Genomic DNA, 24800 nt, shown 5'->3' with positions numbered 1-24800 from the left:
TGTACTCTTCCACTTCCCATGACCACTTGGAAGCGTCATAGCGTTTCTGATGGATTAGATACTGCAGACGCCCCCTGCGTCTCCGTGAGTCCAAGACCTGCTCCACTTCATATTCCTCCTGCCCGTGCACCATGATAGGAGGCAGTGGCTCCACGGAGGTTTAATGGGGATCGGGGAGGTGTTCTAGAGTTAATAGGGAGCAGTGGAATACAGGGTGTATCTTGAAGTTGTGAGGCAATTTTAGGCGAAAAGACACCAGGTTAATTGTTGCCTCTATTTTGAAAGGGCCCACTCTTTGATCTTCCAGCTTATGACAGCTACCCTGGGAGGGCAAATAGCGTGTGGACAGCCATACCCTGTCACCCACTCGAAGGGGAGGGCCCTCCTGCCGATGTTGGTCCGCGTCTTTCTTATAGTCCTGCTTGGCCTGGTCCAACTGCTCTTTCAATAGCTGTTGCATGGCTTGTAGCTCTTGCACAAATTCCTCGGCTGCTGGAACGGAGGGAGTGGCATGTGGGGCAGCAAAAGCTCAAGGGTGATAACCTAGCTTGGTGACAAAAGGGGTTTGTTGCGTGTTGACATGCACAGCATTATTATAGGCAAACTCCGCCAAGGGTAGGAAGGACACCCAGTTAGTTGACATAGCAACGTAAGTTCTGTTCCAGGGTGGCATTAATTCTCTTGGTTTGCCCATCCGTCTGCGGATGATGGGCTGAAGAGAGCCTCAGTTCACTCTGTAAAATTTGCCATATGGCCCACCAGAAGCGGACTGTGAACTGAGTTCTTCAATCAGAGACTAGGCTGTCTGGCAATCCGTGCAGACGGTAAATATGCTGTACATACAGGCGAACCGTTTCTTGGGCATTTGGAAGCCCTACACACGGAATGAAGTGCGCCATTTTCGTGAGAGCATCCACGACTACTAACACTGTGGTCTTCCCCTGTGACAAGGGGAGGTCAGTGATGGTCCATGGTGACCATCTGCCAGGGCCCCTGGGGGGTTGGAAGGGGATCCAATAAGCCTGCAGGTCATCCCAGGGCATGCTTGGCTTGGGCACAAACAGGACAGGAACGGACATAGTGCTCCACTTCGCCTTTCATCCGAGGCCACCAGAAATCCCTGCTGATGGCCTGTAAGGTCTTATACACTCCAAAATGCCCGGCAGAAGGTGAATCATGACACTGGCGCAGCACATTAGCCCTTACCTCCCCTGAAGGCACATACACAGCCCTGTGATGATACAGCACCCCTTCATTCAACACAAAGCTCTTCAGTCTCCCAGTGTCCTGAGCAATTCAGAGCACCTCTCCTTTGCAAATGCATCTTGTTCTTGGCCTGCCTGCCTTCATCTCTGCCACCCAGGACTCTTGGAAAGCTCCCACAATGATTTTCACGGGAGGGATGATCAATTGGGCCAACTTGGGACTTCAGTTTCCTAAGTACTCTGGCTTACGGGACAACACATCTGCCCTCTTGTTCTGCGCTTGTGGAATGTAGTGAATTTTGAAATGGAAACGCGCAAAGAACTGGGCCCCCGCACCTGTCACTAGTTCAACTTACGCACAGTTTGGAGACTCTCCGGATTCCGGTGGTCAGTCCACAATTCTATCTCATGCTGTGGTCCCTCTAACAGGTGCCGCCAGTTTTTGAAGGTGTCTCGGATCGCCAGCAACTCCTCCCACACGGCATAGTTTTGCTCTGAACTGGTCAACTTCCATGAGAAGTAGGTGCAGGGTCTCAACCCTCACCTTTTTAATGCTGGTTGTAAAAGCACCACTCCAATAGCTATGTCTGATGCATCTGACTCCACCACAAAAGGATGTGTGGGATCAGCTTGTTGTAGGATCGGCTCCGAGGCAAACCACCCCTTCAACTCTTCAAAGGCTTGCTGTGCGGCTTCGGTCCAATGGGAAGGTCCGTTTCCCTTTAGGCAGTCTGTGAGGGGCACCGTCTTGTCCGAGTAGTTAGCAATGAAGCGATGGTAATAGCAAACCACAGGAAGCGCTGTAAGCCCATCTTGGTGTGGGGGGGTTGCCACGTGAGGACACAATGGACCTTGCTCGGATCCATCTCCACCCCACCAGGTGAGATACGGTATCCCAAGAAGTCCAACTTGGTCACGTTGAACTCACACTTTTCCAGTTTGGCATAAAGCTAATGCTTCTTAAGGCGCTGCAGCACAGCCTTCACATGTTCTGCATGCTGCTCGGGAGCAGAGCTTGGAAAAGTTACTTTTTTGAACTACAACTCCCATCAGCCCTAGGCAACATGGCCACTGGATTAGGCTGATGGGAGCTGTAGTTCAAAAAAGTAACTTTTCCAAGCTCTGCTTGGGAGTATCCGAGTAAACCAGGATATCATCCAAATACACAATCATAAAGCGATCCACATAGTCCCAAAAGATGTTGTTCATGAAATTTTGGAAGATTCCAGGAGCTCCAGACAAGCCAAATGGCATTACTAGATACTTGAACTGGCCATAATGGGTCTTGAAGGTTGTTTTCCACTCGTCCCCTTCTCTTAAGTGCACGAGATTGTATGCCCCTCGCAAATTCAGTTTGGTGTAAATCTTGGTGGTCCACAAATGCTCCAGCATCTCTGGGATGAGCAGCAAGGGGTAACTGTTGGGGATTGATCTGGTTCAGGGCTTTATAATCATTACATGGGTGTAATTCCCCATTTTTCTTTTTGTCACACAGCAAAGGTGCCCCAGCTGGGGACTGAGAAGGGCGGATGAAGCCTCTCTTCAGGTTCGTATCCAGAAACTCCCTCAATGCCGGCAACTCTGGTTCAAATAGGGAGTAGATGCGCCCTGCCGGTATGGACGCTCCGGGAATTAAATTAATGGCACGGTCATAGGGCCGTGGGGGGGGCAATTGGTCAGTTTCCTTCTTATCAAACACATCACGGAATTCCGCATACTTCTCTGGTAAAGGTGTGTCTTCCTGAAGCGTGGTCCCTGCTACAACCTCCGCGTCGGTGTCTTTAAGAGGTTGACAGTGAGGTTGACAATATCACAAGGCGAATGCCACCACCGCCTCTTCCCAGAAGATGGTTGGATTGTGTTGCACCAACCAAGGCATACCTAGCACCACCAGAAAGCGGGGCAGGGCCGCCAGGTAAAATGACAACTCCTCCACGTGTCTCAGGATCTCCATTTGTAGCATTTCGGTCACTCTGGTTACAGTCCCTGACTTTAGGGGATGCCCATCAATGGTCTCAACTGACAAGGGTTGCTCCAGTGTCTGAATAGGGATGCCGTGTTTGCGGGCAATGGTATAGTCCATGAAACTTGATGATGGCCCACTATCAATCAAGTCTTTGACTTGAAGGCTCTGCCCCAAAGGCAGAACTAACCACACTGGCAAAAGCAGGGTGGTCTGTGATGGCAGGGGCTGGTTTTGAGGCCGCTTCAAAGGCTTGGCTCCCAACTCTTTGGCCTCTACGAGAGCTGAGATTTGTAGTTTACCGGCGCCTGGACCTTCTGTTTTGGCTGGGCAGCCGCGGGCCAGGTACCCAAACTTTCCACAGTACAGACATAACCCTTCCCGTTTGCGCTTCTTCTTCTCCTCCGATAGGCATGGCCGGGCCCTGCCAATTTGCATGGGCTCCACCCCAATGAAGCCAGTGTTCCCACGCCGGCTGGATGGCGGTTGTGGGGGAGAGGCAACGGTGCCTGGGAGCAACTCAGGTCCGCTCTTCGCTCCAGTTGTCGCCCCTCAAGTCGGCTGTCTATTTGTAAGCATAATTGGATCAACTCAGCCAAAGTGCAGGGTGGAGAGGTGCGCACCAACTCATCCAACATCTCTGAATTCAGACCATTCCTATAAAAGTACGTTAAAGCTGGATCATTGTATTCAGTCTCTTGGGCCAAGACACAGAAGGTGTTGGTGTAGGCTCCCATGGAACCCCTCCCGTTTCAGAGTTCTGAGTTGACAGGCCACTATCTCCTTCCTTTGGGGATCCTGAAACATCCCTTCTATGGCTGCGATGAAGGCTGGATACTATCCCAGAACAGGGTCATTCCTGATTAGATACAGGGTGGCTCACTTGGCTGCCTCTCCTTGCAAAAGGCTGATAAGGAATGCCACCTTGGAGTCATCAGTTGGAAACTCGGCTTGACGTATGCATATATACAATTCACACTGGGCCTAGAACATGGTAAACTGATCACTCTGCCCACCATAGTGGGAGGGCATCACGACAGAAGACTTAATGGAGGCAGGCCGCGCTGCCGCTGGCACTCCCTCCTGGGCAATCAAGGTCTGGAGGTTTTCTGCTCAGAGATTCTGGGTCTCTGCTTGCAGGTTTTTGACCTCGGCGTACAAAGTTTATAGAGTCACTGCAGCTCCCCCTTCAGCCCCACCACTGATCTCCATGTCTTCAGTCACGGGAGCGTTGGTGAAGAGGGATGTGGGTTGAGTCAAACTGTCCTGCCCAGAGTGAGAATCATGAAACAGAGGCAAGACTGGAATTAATTCCTGTTTTATTAGAGTAACATTGAAGGCAAGGCATCTCATAGATTTAGCTAACTAGCTCACTGTAATCCCTAACTAAACTCAGGCTTACTCTGCAGCATGTCAGGGGAGTTGACTCAGCACCCTCATCAGGGGGGTGCGGGCTTAAGTAGGAAAGATTTTCACCCGTAATCTCTGACTCCTGTGCAGGACCTCCCTCTGGCCAAGCAAGCCTCTTTTCTCAGTGGCGTACATGAGGTGGCAGAGGGTGCGCACATGTCTGCTCATCAGACAGTCTAGACTCCTCAGGTGCCGGCTCCATTGAAGGGGCGGAGACATTTCTGGCGGGAAAGCATTTGAAGGGCCAGACAAGGAATCCTGGAGGGGGGGAGTTGGCGCACGTGCAAGGTCTTGCTCCAGTGGCTCTCCTGTGGTGCTTGGCAAGGGAGGAGTCTCCACATGAGTGGGCAAATTTCCCATGGGAATCAGAGAGTGGTTGGTTGTGTCTCCTCCCCCCAGATCTTCAGGAGCATCCTCCACATCTGACGTCTCTCCCATCTGCAGAGCTGGGGGTGTGCCTTCGAACAGTTCCCCCCCCCCAGAGTCACTCTGCACCAGGAAGGGACCCTGGGGCTCCTCCACCTCCTGATCCAGGCCCCTCTGGGTCGCCTGGGGCTCAACACTAACAATCATAAGCTGTTATATCCACAAAAGCTTATATGATAATGAATCTATTGATCTTGAAGGTGCTACAAGAATCTTTTTTTCCCCAAAGCAAACTAAGGCTGTGAGCACACTAGTCACCTACAGCAAAATGTTTCCATTGGCCACACCTGGAGGGCAAACAGGTTAATCTGCTGATCAGCTGAAAAATCTCTTTGAAGTGATTTTTTAGAAAAATGCACTCAAGCTGATCCCACCAAGTATTACAGTAAAGAGGGACAGGGTTGGACTAGCATCATGTGCGCCTGTTTTCAGAAGAGAGAGGTGGAGATGTACTGGAACTGGCAGAACAGTAATTGTGTCTCTACCCTACTACAGCTACTTGTCTGGAAGTTATTTTGCTCTGAGTTGTGAACTTCAAGATTCTAGTAAAAAACAAAGCCAACTGCACAAGCCTGAAGTATCTGTTCTGCAAGCTGGAGATCACATGGACTCGGTTTAGTTTTCCTACTGGTGTGGTTTGGTTCGGTTCACTTTCAAAACTGCATAGGTATCCTGCCCTAGGCTGCTAAAGTCAGACTCAGACATGAAGGTGTGCTTTTCTTTAATAGGTTTAATAGAAAATTTCAGCTCAGAATGCTTCATAGATCAGCTCACAGGATACTGCAACTCTACTCAGCATAACTAGGCATGACTACACAAAGCTAGAACATTGTTGCAGCAATTAGAGATGCCCCCTTACCATCCTTAAGTAAGTATGGGTGGTTTCATCTACTTGTGTGAGGAAAGTGTCACTGAATGGGAGCACGTGCGCACACAAGCACTCTTCTTTAACAAGACTGTGGTAAGTTTTTGAGCCTCCCAGCACAGTTGGCTCTCAGTCCGAAGTGAGGGCGACGGAGATACATCTGCGAGCTCCTTCTCAAGTTAAGTTGTGTGCGGTGGCAGCAAAGTGCACAGGGAAGGGGGTTGAAAGGGAGGTGGAAGGTCAGTGTCTTGATTGGGCAATATCTCGTCAGCTGTAACTGGAGCAATGGGTGGAGTTGTCAATGGAGCTGTAGTGTTTGGCTTCAACACCCTCTGACTGTGAGACACTAGGGCCCTCTCCCAAATCCCAGTCTGTCTCCTGCTCTTCTTCATCATCATTTCATGGACATTCCACAGGACTCATGACATCAGGGATGGATAAAATCCCTACATAGGGATGGATATAACAGTGATGGGGAACTATTTTGGCACAGTGGACTCCCCCTACCCCACAGGCCACCTTTGACAGTTGGTCTCCAGGGTTGCAAGGAGATTACAACTGAGCAGGATCAAGCTGCCCACACTCTCTGCAGGGTTTGGACTTTGTCCATCCTAATGTCTCTCATTGTTAACCACTGATTTTTCTCTCAAAATACATACCTTTTCATGACTCAGCAAACACAATATTATTGTGATGTTTACATGCATTGTATGCATATTTCTCTCTATGTATATCAATGTTGATATTGTGCATATGTAAAAAAATCTGTAGGGGTTTGTTTGCATTGGCAAAATTTACATTTATTTATTATATATTTGCATGGGCAAAGCACATATCTAAATTTTTTAGACTCACAAGACTCTATTGTTATTGCTGCAAGAGACTAACTCCTCTGGAAATTATTAACATCTGAGAATTTATATTTAGCAACATGAAGCATTTAAGAATGGTTCTTTCCATTTGAAATAAGCCAAGGAGGAAAATGTGAAGTAAGAGAACTGTGTTAATGCCCAACATTTTATCACATTACAAAGCTAACAGAAATAGTCAGAAATAGCAGAAGAAAGATAAGTTTAAATCCACAATCTACCTGACAGCTCATGTGACTCAGGGTTAAGTGTTTATATTCAATATATTTGTTGTTGTTGTTATGTGCCTTCAAGTCAATTATGACTTATGGCGACCCTATGAATTAGTGACCTCCAAGAGCATCTGTCGTGAACTGCCCTATTCAGATCTTGTAAGTTCAGGTCTGTGGCTTCCTTTATGGAATCAATCCATCTCTTGTTTGTCCTTCCTCCATTTCTACTCCCTTCTGTTTTTCCCAGCATTCAATGTATATTCAATGTATATGCTACACTCAAAAGGGTAGGTAGGTAGGTAGGTTGGTAAGTAAATGGGTTGGCATCACACTTAACCAGCTGTGCTTTAATCATTCTACCTAAATCACAACTTCTCTTATCTTTTCCCGAAGCATCAGCAACGTTTAAGATTATGTTAGATTCCTTCTCAAATAATGCTGCAGCGTCTAGACTGATTAATTTTTCAGCATTGTGTATGCTAACATCTTGTCCACCGAGATGAAAGAGGTAAAATGTGATATTAGGCACAGCTGATGACTTCAAAATCCACATGTATCAGATCAGGGCCGGCTCCAGGAATGTGGGGGCCCTTGGGCATTAGCCTGCCCCGGGCCCCTCTGCTTCCCTTCCGCGATCCCATGGATCGCAAGACAAGCTTCCGAACCGCCCACCATCCCCCGCGCTTCACCTACCTTTCTCTGTTGTTTACACAGGGTTGCCATCAATAAAGTTGGCGGCCGAGGTTTCCATAAGGGACTGAAGCCTTTGCTGCCATCTTGGTTGATGGCATGCAGCGCGGGCATTGCTGCCATCAACCAAGATGGTGGCAGACGCTTCAGTCCCTTACGGAAACCTCAGCCACCATCTTTATTGATGGCAATCCTGCGCGAACAGCAGAGAAAGGTAGGTGAAGCATGGGGGATGGCGGGCGGCTTGGAAGCTCGTCTTGCGATCCGCGGGATTGCGGAAGGGGAGCGGAGGGCCCCTCAGGGGCCCCCCAGGGGCTCTTAGAGCTGTGGGGCCCTCGGGCCAGTGCCCAACCTGGCCGCCCTTTGGAACTGGCCCTGTATCAGGTGACACTAAGCCATCTTTCCCATTGATAATAAACACCATTTATAGTGAAACTTCATTTTAGTTAATTTGGATAAAATGAAATTCTCCTTAGGGAAATAGGATGAAAGTTTAAAGTTGTTTCTTTGCAGGGCACTTTTAGATACTTTGGCAGTCTGCTTTGCAGTCATTCTAAGATGAAGGTCGTGTCTCTAGCAGGTCTGACAGCTTAGTAAATGTAAAACATCTTCTGGTTTTAGTAAGGAGACAAGGAGTGAGAGTGTTCATTCTGTTTTGTTATTCAGTAGATTACTAGTTGATTATAGAATCTTAGGACCAAACTACATGTTAAGTTAGCTATATACCTGTGCCTTTAAATGCAGGGTGTTTTTTAAAAGAAAAAAATCCCAGTGCAGGGGGCTTGAACCTGGTTGGCACCCTAGTGTGGAGGTTAGGAAGCTTTAACTCCTTACCCCCTGTGTGGTCAAACTCTGGTCCATGACCCTCCCCCCCCTTCTGCAACTTGCATTGAAAAATAAAGTCCTGTTTGCTTCAATAAGAGCTTTTTTTCTGTGGAAATTGCTGGCATAGGGGAACAGCTTGGGACCTTAGCAGATGGCAAAGGATTAAAGCTCACTACCTTCACACACACATGCACACTATCAGCCTACCTGTGCCGGCAATTTAAGTAAAAAAATAAAACAAATTCCTGCACTTAAAAGCACAGATACATAGCTAATGAAACAAGTAATTTTGCCCTTAGATGGCATTCCACCCCACTTTCCTTTGTACCTATGCTTGGGTACCTTTGATGTATGAATGTACACATCACATTTTAAGAGTCTATAGAGCAGCCTTTACCAGCCTTGTGCTGTCCACAAGTACTGTATGGGGCAGATGGGATCTGTAGTCCAAAACATTTGGAGAATCCAGGTTGGTGAAGGATTGTAAGGAAGATGTTTTAAGGATAAAACTAAAAATGCAAAAGTTGAATGTGAAATATCCCCCACAGCCTCCTCCCACCCCAAACCTGATTATGATTTTTCTAGGGCATCTCAGATGAAATTTCAGTTGACAGTAGTCTTCTATTCATTAGCCTTATGGTCCCTGTGTTTTAGCTATAGACTGGATGCATGGGTGGGTGGGTGGATTATAATTATATTTTAGAAAATTTCTGTCATGTGTACATTTCCTTTCTTGGCATGGTAACTTAGCCATCTCATCGAGAAGATCAAATTATTTCTTCTGCAAAAAAACAATATTTTAATTGGCTATTCATGGATATGTTTAACTATGATAGCTAGTAAAGGCAATGCAGCACTTTTGTTTGATTCCTCTGAACTGTGTGTGACCATAAAGATTGTGTATGTGTATATATATAGGATTGGGGGAAGGTAAACATCTAACTGGTGTCCTTGGGAAGGAGGCCACTGCAGATTTATTTGCATTTTGTAATATTTGTGATTATTTATTTACAAATAAACAGGTTAAGTATAGGTGGAGGCACAGCATAAAACTCCTACTTACAGCCAAAAGTCCACTGGTCCCACATCAGAATTCTAGGGCAGAAGTGGGGAACCTCCAGCCTCCATCCCACTCATGGCCCCACAAGGGGTCCAATTTGGTCTGTGAGCCTGTTTTCCCCAAACCATGCTCACCCAGCCATCAGCTGAAATCACTAGTGATGTCTGCTGATGGGCAGGAGGACAGGGTTTAATCCTGCATTAGCTGTGTGATCCTGTTCCCAGCAGGGAATAAGATCGCACAGCCAAGGCAATAGGATTTAATCTCTCTCATCAGCTAAATGGGGATTAAAGCCCTGTGCAAAAATACACATTACTTCAAAGAGGTTTTTGCAAAGGCTTTAAGAGAGCTCCTGTGCTCAAATGGGAGCATGGGAATGGTCTTAAAACCTTTCACAGGTCTCCCCCATCCCCTTTAAGTCCTTGATCTCAGAGATATAAAAGGAAGCACAGGGAGACTTGGAAAAGGCTTTTGCAATTCTCCCCTTTTAGTCCCCTCTCTCAGAGACTTAAAGGAAGCAGAAGGGATTTGGACATGTGGGCAGGGCCACCCACCTGTCAATCATATGTCATAATTGAGTTGTGTGATTGACAGGTGGTGAGGCTGCCCACCTGTCAAATTTGCCTCACAAAGCAAATCCTGATAAGAATCTGGCATGTAGAGCCAAAAAAGTTCCACGCGCCAATGTTGTTTACCTTACAGCAGCCTTTCCCAACCAGTGTGCCTCCAGATGTTGTTGGACCACAACTCCCATTGGCCTCAGCCAGCATTGCCAATGGTCAGGAAGATGGGAGTTGTGGTCCAACAACATCTGGAGGCACACTGGTTGGGAAAGGCTGCCTTATAGAGTCCAAACTCAGCTCTGGCTCCATGTCTTTCTTAGTATCTGTATGACTTTATCAGCAATTTGTCTTCACACACATAGACCGTATCATGCTTAGCTGTAGTAGTTCTTCCAGGTATTTCCTAGCCATTTAGAATGCCAGCTGTTGAGAGCAATAACCTCATCTCACTAGCAAAAGGAAGGCATTGAGCAACTCTAAATCATTTCCATGTGCATCCTTTCACCTACAGTTCTTTTCACTTAACAGTTCTTTTCAGAATCCATACTCCTTTTTTCTATGTATCCTGAGTTCTTCATATTATTTTGGTAATCCTTGCCAACAACCTTGTATGCTAGGTCAATATTTCAGATCACCACCCACAACAGTATTATGTGCCTTACTGATTTTTTTCAAAAAATACAAAGTTCTTTTTTAAAAAAAATCTGTGAGCTGAATACCAGGATTTATCTACTAGAGCACTATGAGATTTAAAGATCAGCGTATTGTGTTACAAGATTTTCTTCAGTTGAGTTGATGTTAGAAAAAGGGAAGCCTCTGTAACTGTCTTTTAGTACATACTTGACACCTAATAATATAATATTGTAAGACATATTTGAAAAGCATTGTGTTATTAATGCCAACAAAATGACTGCTTTAACATATAGCTTTGCTATGCTATTTCCTTGTGCTACAGGTGGTTATTTAAGACAATCAATTTACAAAGAACAATTTATTCTTTTTTCCATGCTGTTAAAGCAAATTGGGATGTAATTAGATTTATATACTGAATGAATCTCATTTGCATATCCAATTAATTCTTCCTGTTTTAATTTGCTAAGGTTGAATTCACATTAGTGGTAAAAATAACATTTAAATTATCAAGGACTCAACTTATCTTTTGCTGTAATTCATTCAAGATGTTTCATTAAAAGGTGCTTCTGACTATCGTTTTTTCCTTTCTTTTTAAATCTTGAAAGCTATTACACACTAAACAAGGACCTCTATTATAAAAACATGAAAGGTCTCATTTAATCTGACCAACACTAATGCATCATGAATTATGTTATTTAAACCATACTGTTTTATGTAATTACAGCACAGGTGAATGTAGTGACTCATTTTGTTTAAGGAATACTGCATTCAGCTTTTCACTTTTTCTGATAATAATATAAGTAGATTGTTACTATGGACACTTTCAGATGCCTTTGCAAGACAGCATATGCTTTCACAGTCAAACCAGTTATCCTCCAAAGGCTTCTTTCCCCAGAGGTTCCTGGAGGCCAGTCATTGGTCTCTGGATGGTGCCTCCTTCAGGGTCAGCAGGGCAGGGTCCACTTCAGATGACCTCACCTTGGGGGGAGGGGCCATCCCACTCTCTCCAGACTGGCTCTGTCTGCTGCAGCAGTCAGTTGGGTCCTGCTGAGCTGCTTAAGAGCTCAACAGCTTCTCAGTTTTGAAACCTTACCATTTTTTATTTTAATTTATTTATTCTGCTTCTGTGTCCCTAGTACAAGACGGGGAGAGGATTCCACTTAGGTGCTGTTACTGGAGGTGCCAGGAAGGAGTTTCAGCAATCCATGTATTCTCAGCAGAGATGCAGCTGCTCTTACATTAAATGGTAGCAGCTGCAGTATCGCACCTTTTCCCACCATTGCACAGAGCAGGAAGAAGAGGAGCTTACATCAGCTGCACAGTATCTCAATAGTTTTTTCAGCCCCCCCAACCCTCTCCATAGGATGTGAGGCTTTGACGTGTGGAGGCGCTATGGCAGATGAGGCAGCCTCTTCAGATCTGGGCTGTCCTTCAGAGGAACTAAATGCTTCATTTCCTAACCTTCAGGAGGAGGATCTTGCCCAGGTTTTGGCACCAAATACACATGATCAGTGAACAGATCCTTCCCGGGGAAACAGGAGTTTCCTATTTTTTTTCAGTGGATTAAAGGCATAGTAGTCCGGGAAGTACAGGGAGTAGAATCTATACAGGCACCAGGTCCTTCCTCCACTATGCGCTCCCCCCATGCCCTCCCTCATGGGAGAACAGTGGGAAGAGGAAGCATTCCCAAAAGAGTATCCATGCTAAGAGGAGGCGGACTAGGTCTCCTCCACCCATTTCCTCCTCCTTCACCCTCTTCTTCCTCCCATTCCTCCTCTCCCTCCCGTTCATCCCCAAGCCCAAGAGGGGTGGCAGGTGGAGTAGGAGCCATAAGCACAGGGCAAAGGATAAGCAGCCTGCCAAGGGGAAAAGCTCGCAGGGCAGTAAAAGGCAACATAGTAAGGCGGTGGCCATGGCTCTGGGCTTACTGTCTGACTCAGAGTGCTGGTCACCCTCTGTGGACAGGGAGGAGCGGGAGCTCTCCAAAGAAGAACTAGAGGCCCCACCCCCCAAGGGCAGGCTGTTCCAGCCACAATTCTCTCCAGCATTAGTGGCTAAAGGATGACGCATTCTGGAACTTCCAGAAGAACAGGAGGACATGGAAGCTTCAACACCTTCTACTTCAAAGGGCTCTGCTTGTCCAGATGGTCAATCACGTCTGGCTATCTTCCTTTGCCAGATTCTTTACATGACCTTTGGAGACAAGAATGGGCAACCCCCACAAAACACAAGCAGCACACAGACTCGTCAACAAGTGCTATTCCTTCCCTGTCAAAGTGATGGAGCAACTGAGGATGCCAGCAGTGGATCCATTTGTGGCAGCCTTATTGTCAGTAGTCATTCCATCAGAAGGAGAGGGGGGTCCAAGAGATGTATGCAACGAACATGTAGAAGTGGCTCTATGAAGGGATTTTGAGGCAGAGGCATCAGCCTTTAGGGCCTCGGCAGCTACCTCAATGAGGGCACTTACCTGCATTCTGTGGGCAGCAGAGCTTGCTTCCAAGGAGGATGTTCCTAAGCACATTAAGGAAGGGCTGAATAAGCTTTCTTTAGCATCATCTTTCCAAGCAGACACATCCAGGAATGTCATGCAGTTCACCACTAGAACGATGGCGGCCACTACAGTGGCATGCCACAACATATAGTTGTGCAGCTCGGATGTGGACTCCAGGTCCCAGAGTCGTCTGGCTATCTACCCATTTACTGGTTCCAGTATGTTTGGGGATCCTCTGGACAAGGTTCTCATGGAAACAAAGGACAAGCAGAAGTCTCTCCTGCGATCCAGAAAGGTTGATCTCAAATAAAAGTAGCATCAGTCCTTTCAGGACCTCAGTCCCTACAACAGACAGCACTGTTCTGGAGGTGACAAATCTTGCTGGGGGAAGTCAGAGAGATCATCTGGATCATCCTCTTCATGATCTCAACACAATTCCTCCTATTCTTCAGGAAGCAAATTCCAGAAAGGACCCAAGAAGGATCAGCCCACATGACACCAGGTTCCCGGTTGCCCTGGGAGCCATAGGGGGCAGGCTTCTCCTGTTAGCCCATGTGTGGGCTGGAAACGTAAAAGACAAGTGGGTCCTCAGAACTGTTTCCTCCGGCTACTTCTTCGAGTTCTCCAGACAGCCAAGAGAAATTTATGGCCATACCACAGTTCAAGAATCCAGAGAAACACCGGAATTTGTCCTTGTCCATCAGTCATCTCCTGGTGATTCGAGCATTCGAACCAGTGCAGAGTTGGGAACATGGAAGAGGAGTGTACTCCATTTTCTTTTGCTTCTGTTTCAGCTGGTCATTATAATAACTTTGCCATTGTAACTAAGGAGCAAAGCCTGAGTTGTTGTTGTTTTTCATTTGGAACTATCTCCAGGCCAGAGCTGGAATATTTTAAAATACTTGGAAGAAACAAATCACCAGGAACAAATGGCAAATCAATAGAGTTGCTACAAGTTATTGAGACTGAATCTGCCCAAATTTTGACAAGTTTGTCAACAAATATGAAATATAAAACAATGGCCAACAAACTGGAAGCATTGAATATACATCCCAATTCCAAAGTGATATCCCAAGGAATGCAGTAATTATCAAACTATTGCCTTAATATCTGATGCAATTAAATTAATGCTGAAGATTCTACAACAAAGGCTCCTGCCATACATGGAGAGAGAAATGTCAGACATCCAAGTGGATTTAGAAAGGGAAGAAGCACCAGATATCATATTGCAAACAAACGTTGGATAATGGAACAGACCAAGGAATTTCAGAATAAAATCACTCTGTGCTTTATAGATTACAGCAAAGCCTTTGATTATGTAGATCATGAAAAACTATGGAATGCTCTAAAAGCATCTGATTGTCCTGATGTGCAACCTATACTCTGGACAAGAGGCTACTGCAAGGACAGAATATGGAGAAACTAATTGGTTCCCAATCAGAAAGGGCTTGAGACAGGGGTGTATTTTATCACCCTATTTGTTTAATCTATATAAAACATATCAGGAAAGCGGGATTGAACCAAGATGAAGGAGGTGTGAAAATTGGAGGGAGAAATATCAATAATTTAAGATATGCAGACAATACCATACTACTAGCAGAAACCAGTAATGATTTGAAATGAATGCTGATGAAAGTTAAAGAGGAAAGCACAAAAGTTGAACGTCAAAAAGACTAAAGTAATGACAACAGAAGATTTATGTAACGTTAAAGTTGATGTTGAGGACATTGAACTTGTCAAGGATTATCAGTACCTTGGCACAGTCATTAACCAAAATGGAGACAATAGTCAAGAAATCAGAAGAAGGCTAGGACTGGGGAGGGCAGCTATGAGAGAACTACAAGAGATTCTCAAATGCAAATATGGATCACTGAACACTAAAATCAGGATCATTCAGGCCATGGTATTCCCAATCCATGGTATGGATGTGAAACGTGGGCAGTTAAAAAAATGGATAAAAGAAAAAATCAGTCATTTTGAAATGTGGTGTTGGAGGAGAGCTTTGTGGATACCATGGACTGCAAAAAAGACAAATAATTGAATGTTAGAACGAATTTAACCAGAACTATGATTAGAAGCTAAAATGATGAAACTGAGGTTATCATACTTTAGACACATAATGAGAAGAAAAGACAATGCTGGGAAAAAACAGAAGGGAGTAGAAAAAGAGGAAGGCCAAACAAGAGATGGATTGATTCCATAAAGGAAGACACAGACCTGAACTTACAAGATCTGAACAGGGTGGTTCATGACAGATGCTCTTGGAGGTCACTGATTCATAGGGTCACCATAAGTTGTAATCGGCTTAAAGGCACATAGCAACAACAAGAAATTTGACAGGAAGACCTAGAAGTTTTATGCACCCCAGTTCCTCAGACTCTCTTCCTGTGATAGTTAATTCAAGCACATGGATCTGTCCTAAACCTTCCGCTCTGAAGACAGATGCAAAGAATTCATTCATAATCTTTGCAATCTCCCTTTTCTCCTTTAGCATACCTTTGACTCCTTTGTTGTCCACAAGTGCCTTTATAACAGATGCTGTTGGAGGTCGTTAATTCATAACCTTTTTATGCTCCCAGGCATTTTAATCTTTTAATTTTCTTAATCTTTCTATTTTTAATATGTATCCTTCTTAATTTGTGTTGTATTTGTTTTTGTTGTGCTTTCTGTTGTTTGTTTGTACATGTTTTTGTGATTTTTTACCATGATATATTGTATTTTACCTTGTTTGTTCACCGCCCTGAGAGTTATTCTGCTAAGGGCGGTATATAAATTGAAATAATAAATAAATAAATAAATAAATAAGGTTGCCATAAGTCAAAATCAACTCCAGTAAATGGAGTTTTAGACCCTTCAGAGGCCCATTGTGAATTGTTTGCAAGGCACTATGAGGGTAATGTTTCTTGCCTCTGTAGCAGTCTTGATGCCCCATCCATATCTACTGTAGTCCCCAATGAGGTGTCCAGTACTACGTCTGCTGCAACTTCTTGGGAACAGTTTCAGTTCATGCAGCCTGGTGACGTAGACAAGGTGCTTGCGAGGATGCGGGCAGCAACGTGTCCTCTCGACCCTTGCCCTTCTTGGCTTACTAAAGCTTGCAGAGGAAGTTTGACCATGTGGATCCAGGGTGAGGTCACTGCATCATTGCAGGAGGGAGTAGTTCCAGACACACTGAAAGAGGAAGTGATCCGACCGCTCCTGAAAAAGCCCACCCTGGACCCATTGATCTGTGACAAATACTGACTGGTCGCAAATACCCCCTTCTTAGGGAAGGTGAATGAGAGGGTTGTGGCACAGCAATTGCAAGTACTCTTGGATGAAACAGATTATCTTGACCCATCCCAGTCTGGGTTCAGGCCTGGTTATGGGACTGAATCGGCTTTGGTCACCCTGATGGATGACATTTAACAGAAGAAGGACAGGGACAGTGCAACCCTGTTACTCTTACTTGATCTCTCAGCGGCTTTTGGTACCATTGACCATGGTATCCTTCGGAGATGGGTATTGGAGGCACTGTTTTGCAATGTTTCCGATCCTATTTCCAAGGTCGATTTCAGAGAATAGCTTTGTGTGATTGTCTTTCGGCCCCCTGGCAGCTGTGCTGTGGGGTGCCACAGGGTACCATCTTGTCCCCCATGCTGTTTAACATCTATATGAAGCTCTTGGGAGTGGTCATCAGGAGATTTGGGGTGAGGTGTCAGCAGTACGCTGATGATACCCAGCTCTATTTCTCTATAACATCTGAATCAGGAGAGGCCTTGCAAGCCCTGGACTGCTACCTAGATTCAGTGGAAGGCTGCATGAGGGCCAATAAACTGAGTCTGAATCCGAGGAAGACATAGGCGCTGTGGGTTGGTGGTTCCCGAGTTCAGATAATTGGTCAGTTGTCTGCTTTGGATGGGGTTGTACTGCCTCTGAAAGAGCAGGTCCATACTCTGGGGGCGCTCCTGGATCCATCTTTGTCGCTAGAGGTTCAGGTGACCTCAGTGGCTAGGAGTGCCTTTTTCCAGCTTTGGCTGGTAAGACATCTGCAGCCGTTTCTGGACTGGGATAGCTTGACCATGCACTGGTAACCTCCAGGCTGGATTACTGTAATGCACTCTATGTGGGGCTGCCCTTGAGGTTGGTCCGCAAGTTGTAGCTGGTGCAAAATGTGGCGGTGAGACTGCTCACTAGGGCAGGGTATCGCCAACATGTCACCCTGCTGCTGAAAGAATTGCATTGGCTGCCCATTTGCTACCAGGCCAGGTTCTAGTTTTGGTGTACAAAGCCCTATACAGCTTGGGACCAGGATACATGAAAGAGCATCTTATCCCATATATACCCAGTTGATCACTGCGCTCTGCAGGTGTGGGCCTCCTGCAGATGCCATCTTATCAGGAGGTTTGTTCTGCACAACATAGGAAATGGACCTTTAGTGTGGCAGCACCTACTCTGTGGAATTCCCTCCCCTCAAATATTAGACAGGTGCCATCTCTGTTATCTTTTCGGCGCCTATTGAAGACCTTCCTCTTTCAACAAGCCTTTTAAGACCTTATCCCAGTGTGTGTCTGTGTTGGAATTGCTTTTTAATATGTTTTTAAACCTTTTTAAAAAAAATGTTTTGAACCTTTTTAAAAGATGTCTTGAAAGTGTTTTTTTTTAAATAATGTTTTTAACCATGTTTTGTTTTAATATATTTTAAAGTCTGTTTTTATCATGTTTTAAATGTTTCTAGTGCTTTTGTTTGCCACCCTGGTCTCTTGCTGGGAGGAAGGGCAGGATATAAATCAAATAATAAATAAAATAAAATTGACTTGAAGACACATAACAACAACAGCCAAACCACATCCCCACCCCAATCCGATCCCTGAACAAGATGGCAAACGGAGTGATAATTGTTTTCGAAGCTCTGAGTCATGAGCTTTGTTTAAATTTCCCTACGCTTACTACTTTTACAGTTTAAATGTTTTCATTAGTTGAAATTTCAGCTACACTTTTGTGGGGATTTCCCTCTGCTTTTCTTCAAGGCTGCTTGTTTCTTATTGGATTAGATATCTGCTGTTTGATGTCGGGGGATGACTACAGACTTTTGGAGCAGTTATGGTGCTCCCAGACTGAATGCTGCTAACAGAGCTGTTTAAACTTTCAGAGCACAGCAGGCATTGGAAGAACTTTGGCTTCAGGTCTTGTATAATCTTGTATGAACTTTGTATGATCTTTTATAAAGCCATTGTTATCCTCTGTGTTTAATTAGTCAGCGGGTGCTGAGCTTGATAAGTTTGTTACAATGGTTCATACTCGTGCACAAAAAGCTTGGGTTTTGGCTAATTCAGCATTAAAGGGACAGACACAGAAATAGATTATGGATTACTGTATCCCAGCTAGAGATCTTCAGCAATTGAGCCCCAACTGCTCCACATGATGTGATTGGGCTTTGAGTTCTCCCAATAACCCTGATAATCATGGGTGAAAGCAGTGAAAGGATCTCTCTGAACAGCCTTAGACTTTGGGCTTTCCCAATAATCCTGTTAACCTGGGTGAAGGTAGTGAAAGAACTTTATTGAACAACATGCCTTGGGATTCCAAGGAGGATCCACAGGAGATTGACAATTGGTCACTGGACCCAGATTTTCTGGAAAAGGACTTAAACGGGCTTGCTGCAAGAAAATGTAAAGTTTACTCCATCCAGGTATATCACAAGTCCTCAGGAAAGACCCACAAAGGACGCAGGCAAGCTAAGTTGTGAACAGGTACAGAATATATTCAAATATTTAAGAGACCAGTGTTTCCTTTCTGCTCAAACTAATCAAAATATTTTCAGCAATTTATCTTCCATTAAACAAGAAATTTCTGGTCTGAAAGCTATACTTCAATCAATAGCTGCCCTGATAGAATTGGGAATAATAAGAGCGGCTCCACCCAATGCATTTTCAGGCAGCCCAGCTGATCTTCAAGCTGCTGATTCTGAGTTTTGGGGTGCCAGAAGAGCTTCTACTGATTCCCCCCTTTTTAAAGTTCAGGCTTCTTGGCATTTGGAAGAGATAATGCTGGATAGGGGCCCAACGCAGAGACTATAATAGCCAACTAACCTAGAGAAGATGTTTTTGGAAATATCACTGAGGACTGTAACTTGACTCTATCAAACCCAGATCTAATTCTCCTGGATGAACGGTATGACGCCCTCCAGTGAGAATCCAGCCAACAATCCAATCCAGAACCAGCACTGCACGAAAGAAATTTGCTGGGAGATGAAATTAAGAAACAATATTCAGGACAGCAAACATCTGGTGTTGGTTTGACTTGACAGGAGAACTTGTTTCCTACTAAGGTGGTATGTAGTATAACCATTTTTCATTGGCCTCTTAGAAAGCCAGATAGTGCTTGGGTGTCTAACCTAGAAGTGTTGAAGGACATACTGGATACTTTCGGCCATTTTCTTCCTGGTCCCGAAGAAAAATGGGGTTAACAGGGCCATCCTCAATCTCAAATGGCTAAACAGGAAGTTGGCCTACAAATGTTTCTGGATGGAAACACTGAGGTCCATTTCAGAGGTCATCAATCAGAATGATTGGATGGCATCCATACATCTTTCAGAAGCCTAAATTCACATCCCCATCCAAAAGAAACACAGACAGTACTCGCCATTTAGCTATGGTCAAGGCCACTACCAGTATAGCGCTCTCCCTTTCAGGCTCACCACCTCCCCCAGGGTTTTCACCAAGGTCTTAGTTGTTCTGGTGGAACACCTGAGGACGAAGGTACATCTTTATCTTGACAATCTGCTCATCAGGCCACCATCAAAGAATCAGTGCAAGGAGGATGTGGACACCACACTAGCATGTCTTCAGAGATATGGGGTTTGTAGTGAACATGAACAAGAGTGCTTTGGATCCAACACAGGTGATTACTCATTTTGGGGTACAGGTAGATTCAAGGACATTTCAACGAAGGCTTACTGACGGACACATTTCCAAGATTCAAGCAAGTGATCACCTCAGAATTGATGGGCCTGATGACCTTGTCCAAACTGCAGAGCATGATGATCTCCTGTCAGGACCTGGTGAACTCAGATTTCCAAGGCAAGGCACATGATGATTCCAATTTCACTGGACTTCCATCGGCAATTGAAGTAATGGCTAGCCTCCCAGCAGCTGGTACAAGGGGTTAGCTGGCGCGTTCCAGTATGCAGAGTTTACATGAAGGATACCAGCATGTTCACCTGGGGAGCACACTTGGAAACTCACGTGTTTTAGGGAGTGTGGTCTGTCAGCAAGACAAAGCAGAGTATCAGTTAGCTGAAGTTGTGGGCAGTGAGACTGGCACTGTTGGCATTTGCACTGCACATCAAGCATTGCCATGCCTTCTGAGGACTGACAACATTTCTAAGGGTAAAGGTAAAGGTGTCCCTGCACTTATAGTGCGAGTCGTTTCCGACTCTTAGGGTGACGTCTTGCGACGTTTACTAGGCAGACCGTATATATGAGGTGGGATTGCCAGTTCCTTCCCCAGCCTTTCTTTACCTCCCAGCATATGCCAGGTACTCATTTTACCGACCACGGATGGATGGAAGGCTGCATAGACCTCGACCCCTTTTACTGGAGATACAACTTCCTCCTTCTGTTGGAATCGAACTCCGGCCGTGAGCAGAGCTTTGGCTGCGTTACCGCCGCTTACCACTCTCGCCACGGAGGACAACATTTCTACCAAAGCCTATATCAACCATCAGGGAGATACAAGATTGAGGTCCCTGATGGGGGGGGTCATTGCCTCCTCCACTGGGCAGAGTCACACTTGGCATCCCTGAGAGCAGAGCACATGGTAGGGCTCCAGAATGTGACAGCAGATTGGCTCAGCTGGACTATAGTGTGTGGCTTGGCGTGACAGTTACATCTGTAGGTATTCCACCAGGTGACCAGGTGGTTCGAGGTTCCAGTCATTGACCTCTTTGAGAATCCACACAATACCCAAGATGACCGGTTCTTTTCTCATTACCAGTCTCAGGGGACACAAGGGGTGGATGCCCTGTTGGCGGTTTGGCCGGTGGGTCTGCTCTGTGCCTTTCCACCCTTCAGTGTCCTGCTACAACTGGTCAGGAGGATCAGGCTGTTGAGGGCAGAGGTGATTCTAATAGCCCCTACTGGCCAAGGAGACAGTGGTTCCCAGAACTCCTGCATCTGACCCTGGGATATCCCTGATTCCTGCCTCCTCAAAAGGACTTGCTGAGGCAGGAACCTGTGGTTCACCCCAGGCCAGAACTCTTCTGACTGATAGCTTGGTGGCTGAGCAGCTCTGGTTGACAGAGTTGGGATATTTGAGAGCAGTACTGGACACAATTCTAGCTTCTCAAATGGCTTCCACTAACCAGGCATACTGTTCTACATGGAGGGCCTTTCTTTCATGGTGTCAGGCTAGGGGGAGGGACCCTTCTTTTAGGGCCATGGCAGATGTTCTTGGGTTCCTTCAGTCTGGGTTAGACAAGGGCCTGAGCACTAATAACACTTAAACATGAAGCAGCAGTGAACATCGGCAGTGTCTTGGGGTGTAAGGGAGATTTCTCAATAGCTTCACACTCACTTTTTAGAAGGTTCATCAGGAGTGTAAGCCTGAAGAATCCCCTGGTGGTTCATTGCTTTTCCACTTGGGACCTCAATTGGATCTTGACAGTGCTCATGCCCCCCCCTCCTTTGAGCCCTTGGCTACGTTTGAACTGAGGTTTCTCACACTGAAGAGGGTTTTTTCTGGTGGCAATCACGTTAGCTCGTCAGGTGTCTGAGCTCGGGGCTCTCTCCTTGCATGCTCACTTATGTGTCTTTCATAAGGATAAAGTGGTTCTTAGAACAGATCCTTCTTTCATTCCCAAAGTTCTCCGTTTCATAGGTCACAGGAGGTGGTTCTACTGTCTTTTTGTCTGAATCCTTCTTCTAGGCAGAAGGCCTGGCATACTTTAGATGTGTGTAGAGCTCTTTGGTTCTATTTGGGTAAGACATCTCTTTTTAGGAAGCTGAGGCTTTGTGTGTATCCTTTGGGGGGACAGTCCTGGGGCGGAAAGCTTTATCCTCCTCAATTTCTGATCCTACCAGGCTCTGGGGAAACTCCTATCTGGACATTTAACTGCTTACTTGTTGAAAGAAGCTTCAATTTCAGTGGTGTGGAGGGAAACTTCCCTATCCTGGACATCTGTAGGGCTGCTACTTGAGCATCCATGCACACCTTCTCTAAACATTATAAGGTTGACTTTTGGGCTTTTGCTGATGCAGCTTTCAGTTGGAAGTTCCTACAGAGGTTGGTTCAGACATGGCTGGTACTCTGGAATTCCACCCAGTTGTAGGGGCTCTGGTATGTCCTGAGGCCAATGACTGGCCTTTAGGATACTCTGGGGAAAACCGGAAATTCTTCTCATGAATTTCTATTCCCAGGGGTTCCAGGAGGACAGTCCCCACCTCTTCATTCCAGGTGTCTGGTCATGTCTATCTGTCTGAGTGTCTTCTGCCAGCGCCATTCATGTGGGTTGGTAGTTGGGCCACCAAGGGATTTCCTGGCAGTTTATTTGTTACTGTTGTTTTTCATGTTTTCTAGAACCAGGCGGTTCCTATGAGCTATATGGGCTGTTTCTGTCCTGTTTTTTATTCAACTCTGTCATTATGGGGGAACCAGTAGTTGGTCTGCTAGCCGTGGATGGAGCTGTCAAGGGGGTTGAGGGCTGATCCTGGCTCATCTACCCAGTATGGAGACAATGGGATGGCCCCCCAGGGTGAGGTCATCTGAAGTGGACCCTATCTGCTGACCCAGAGGGAGGCACCATCCTGAGGCCAATGACTGTCCTCCAGGAATCCCTGGGAATAGAAATTCACAGTAAGAATTTCCAGATTTCCATTGCAATGCTGTTATATTAGGAGTGCAGGGTTCCTTTGTATTATAGCTTTAGAATTTTGTGTTACCTGTGCTTTGCTTTCTCCATGCATCTTAGAGGAAACTTTTTCTGCTCTAAAAGTTAACAATTCACATATTCTGAAAAAGCATAGGGTGTAATTTGTCTAAGCACTGAGAATCATATATTTCTGATTTCCCCTACATAACCTGGTTTTCCTGAACATTTTCGTGCCTTAGGAGAGCTGGAGAATCCAGCAAAGTCAGGACTCACTACAGCTAGTCAGCAGTCTGTATGAATTTCCTTGTATGCTCTTGTGGAGAGGAGAGAAACATAGGGAGTCAGCAGGAGTTAAGAGAGAGAAGTTTACTGAGAAGAGGAGGGACAGCTAAGCCTGATTTAAGATGGGGTTTGCATCAGAATCTTACTAAAAGGAAGGGCTTTCAAAGAGCCCCACCAGACCCATAGCAGCCAACGTGGAGGGTACGTGAAGACAGCCACACTGGGGGGGGGGGGAGGATGAGGCAAAGAGTGAGGCAAAGCAGCGTTTTCTCACAGAGAGGCTGAAAGAAGGAAGGGTGCTTGCAAAATATAAGGTGCATTGCTTGTAAAGCATTTTTTTCTCCCTCAGTGGTGCTTTTTGAAGATTGGGAGAAAGTGGAGGGTGGGGGGAGAGAGACAAAGGACTAAGAAAAGGGGATATTTTACAGATATCACTATGCAAGACAGAACTACTTCGCACAGCTGATCTACAAAAAGCAGGTTTCTTCCCCTTGTAAAATACAGGCAGCCTCATTCTTCTTAGCCCTTTGCTCTTTCTGTCTTCCCTCACCCTCCATGAGGCTCTCGCTCTCTCCCCCTTCCCACTTTCTCACAGACAATCTGCAAAAAGCACAACTGAGGGAAAAAGAACTGTTTGACAAGCAATTCCCCTTGTATTTTACAGGCAGCCTTCCTTCTCCCTTTCTTCAGCCTTCCTCTGCCCCCTTCTTTGTGAGGAAGTGCCACCTCACCTCGCTCTCCACTCACTCTTCTTAGCCCCCTTCCTCCCTCCCCCTGTGCACCCTCAGTTTTGGCTGCAGTGAGTCTGTGTAAAGAGAAAGAAACACTTGTCACGCAATGCCCCTTGCATTTTACAGGCATCCGGTGTGAGAGCAGGCCTTCTCTCAGCTGATATGCAAAAGGCAGGGGGAAGAAACCTGCTTTTTGCAGATCAGCTGGGAGAGGTGCCTTTCTTGCAGGCAGCAAGGCCTGTAAAATACCACCTTCTTTGTCCCCACCCTCCATGGGGAGAGGAAAAACAACCACTTTGCTAGCCCTGTGCTCTGCGCTTTCCAAAGCACCAACCTGTCAGATTTGGTCTGTGAGGCCACTCCAGATGACTCATGAAGGGACCTTGGACTTCTAAATTTGCCACTACACTACTGGGCAGCTCCAACAGAGTCACAGCTACCTGCTGGGTAGACATGTTCCCTTCCTCTATCTCTCCCATGCCTTGCAGAAGTTCCAACTTGTAAAAAGCAATTCCAGACCACAGGGCTAATTTACAACTATTACTTCAATTTATTCACCTTCTGAACCTGAATAATTTTATAATTACTTCTGCAGTGTTGAATTAATTCTAAATAGTTTCTGGCATGAACTGCAGTCTACTAATTAGCAGTTCAGCCAAAACAGAAATTGTTATCTCCATTAATTGCTCAGAAATAATGTTTAAAATTGTGACTTGTCCCCT

At 45.7% G+C, this 24800-nt stretch overlaps 1 protein-coding gene and 1 long non-coding RNA gene across 2 annotated transcripts in view; one reads left to right on the top strand and one right to left on the bottom strand.

Annotated features, from left to right (window-relative positions):
• The window catches only part of LOC133380727 (contactin-4-like), a 604583-nt gene that overhangs the window by 169518 nt on the left and 410265 nt on the right, over positions 1-24800 (top strand). The window lies entirely within an intron of this gene.
• LOC133382358 (uncharacterized) lies at positions 18801-24444 on the bottom strand. The gene is made up of 3 exons (XR_009761922.1): positions 24413-24444; positions 21772-23030; positions 18801-20460 (listed from the first exon to the last, which is right to left on the bottom strand). It is a non-coding gene; the product is annotated as an uncharacterized LOC133382358 (long non-coding RNA).

This window comes from Rhineura floridana, chromosome 3, assembly GCF_030035675.1.
Source record: "Rhineura floridana isolate rRhiFlo1 chromosome 3, rRhiFlo1.hap2, whole genome shotgun sequence".
In the NCBI taxonomy this organism is placed as follows: Eukaryota; Metazoa; Chordata; class Lepidosauria; order Squamata; family Rhineuridae; genus Rhineura; species Rhineura floridana.
The sequence above is the reverse complement of the archived record's forward strand: the minus strand, read 5'-3'. Positions and strand labels throughout refer to the sequence as shown.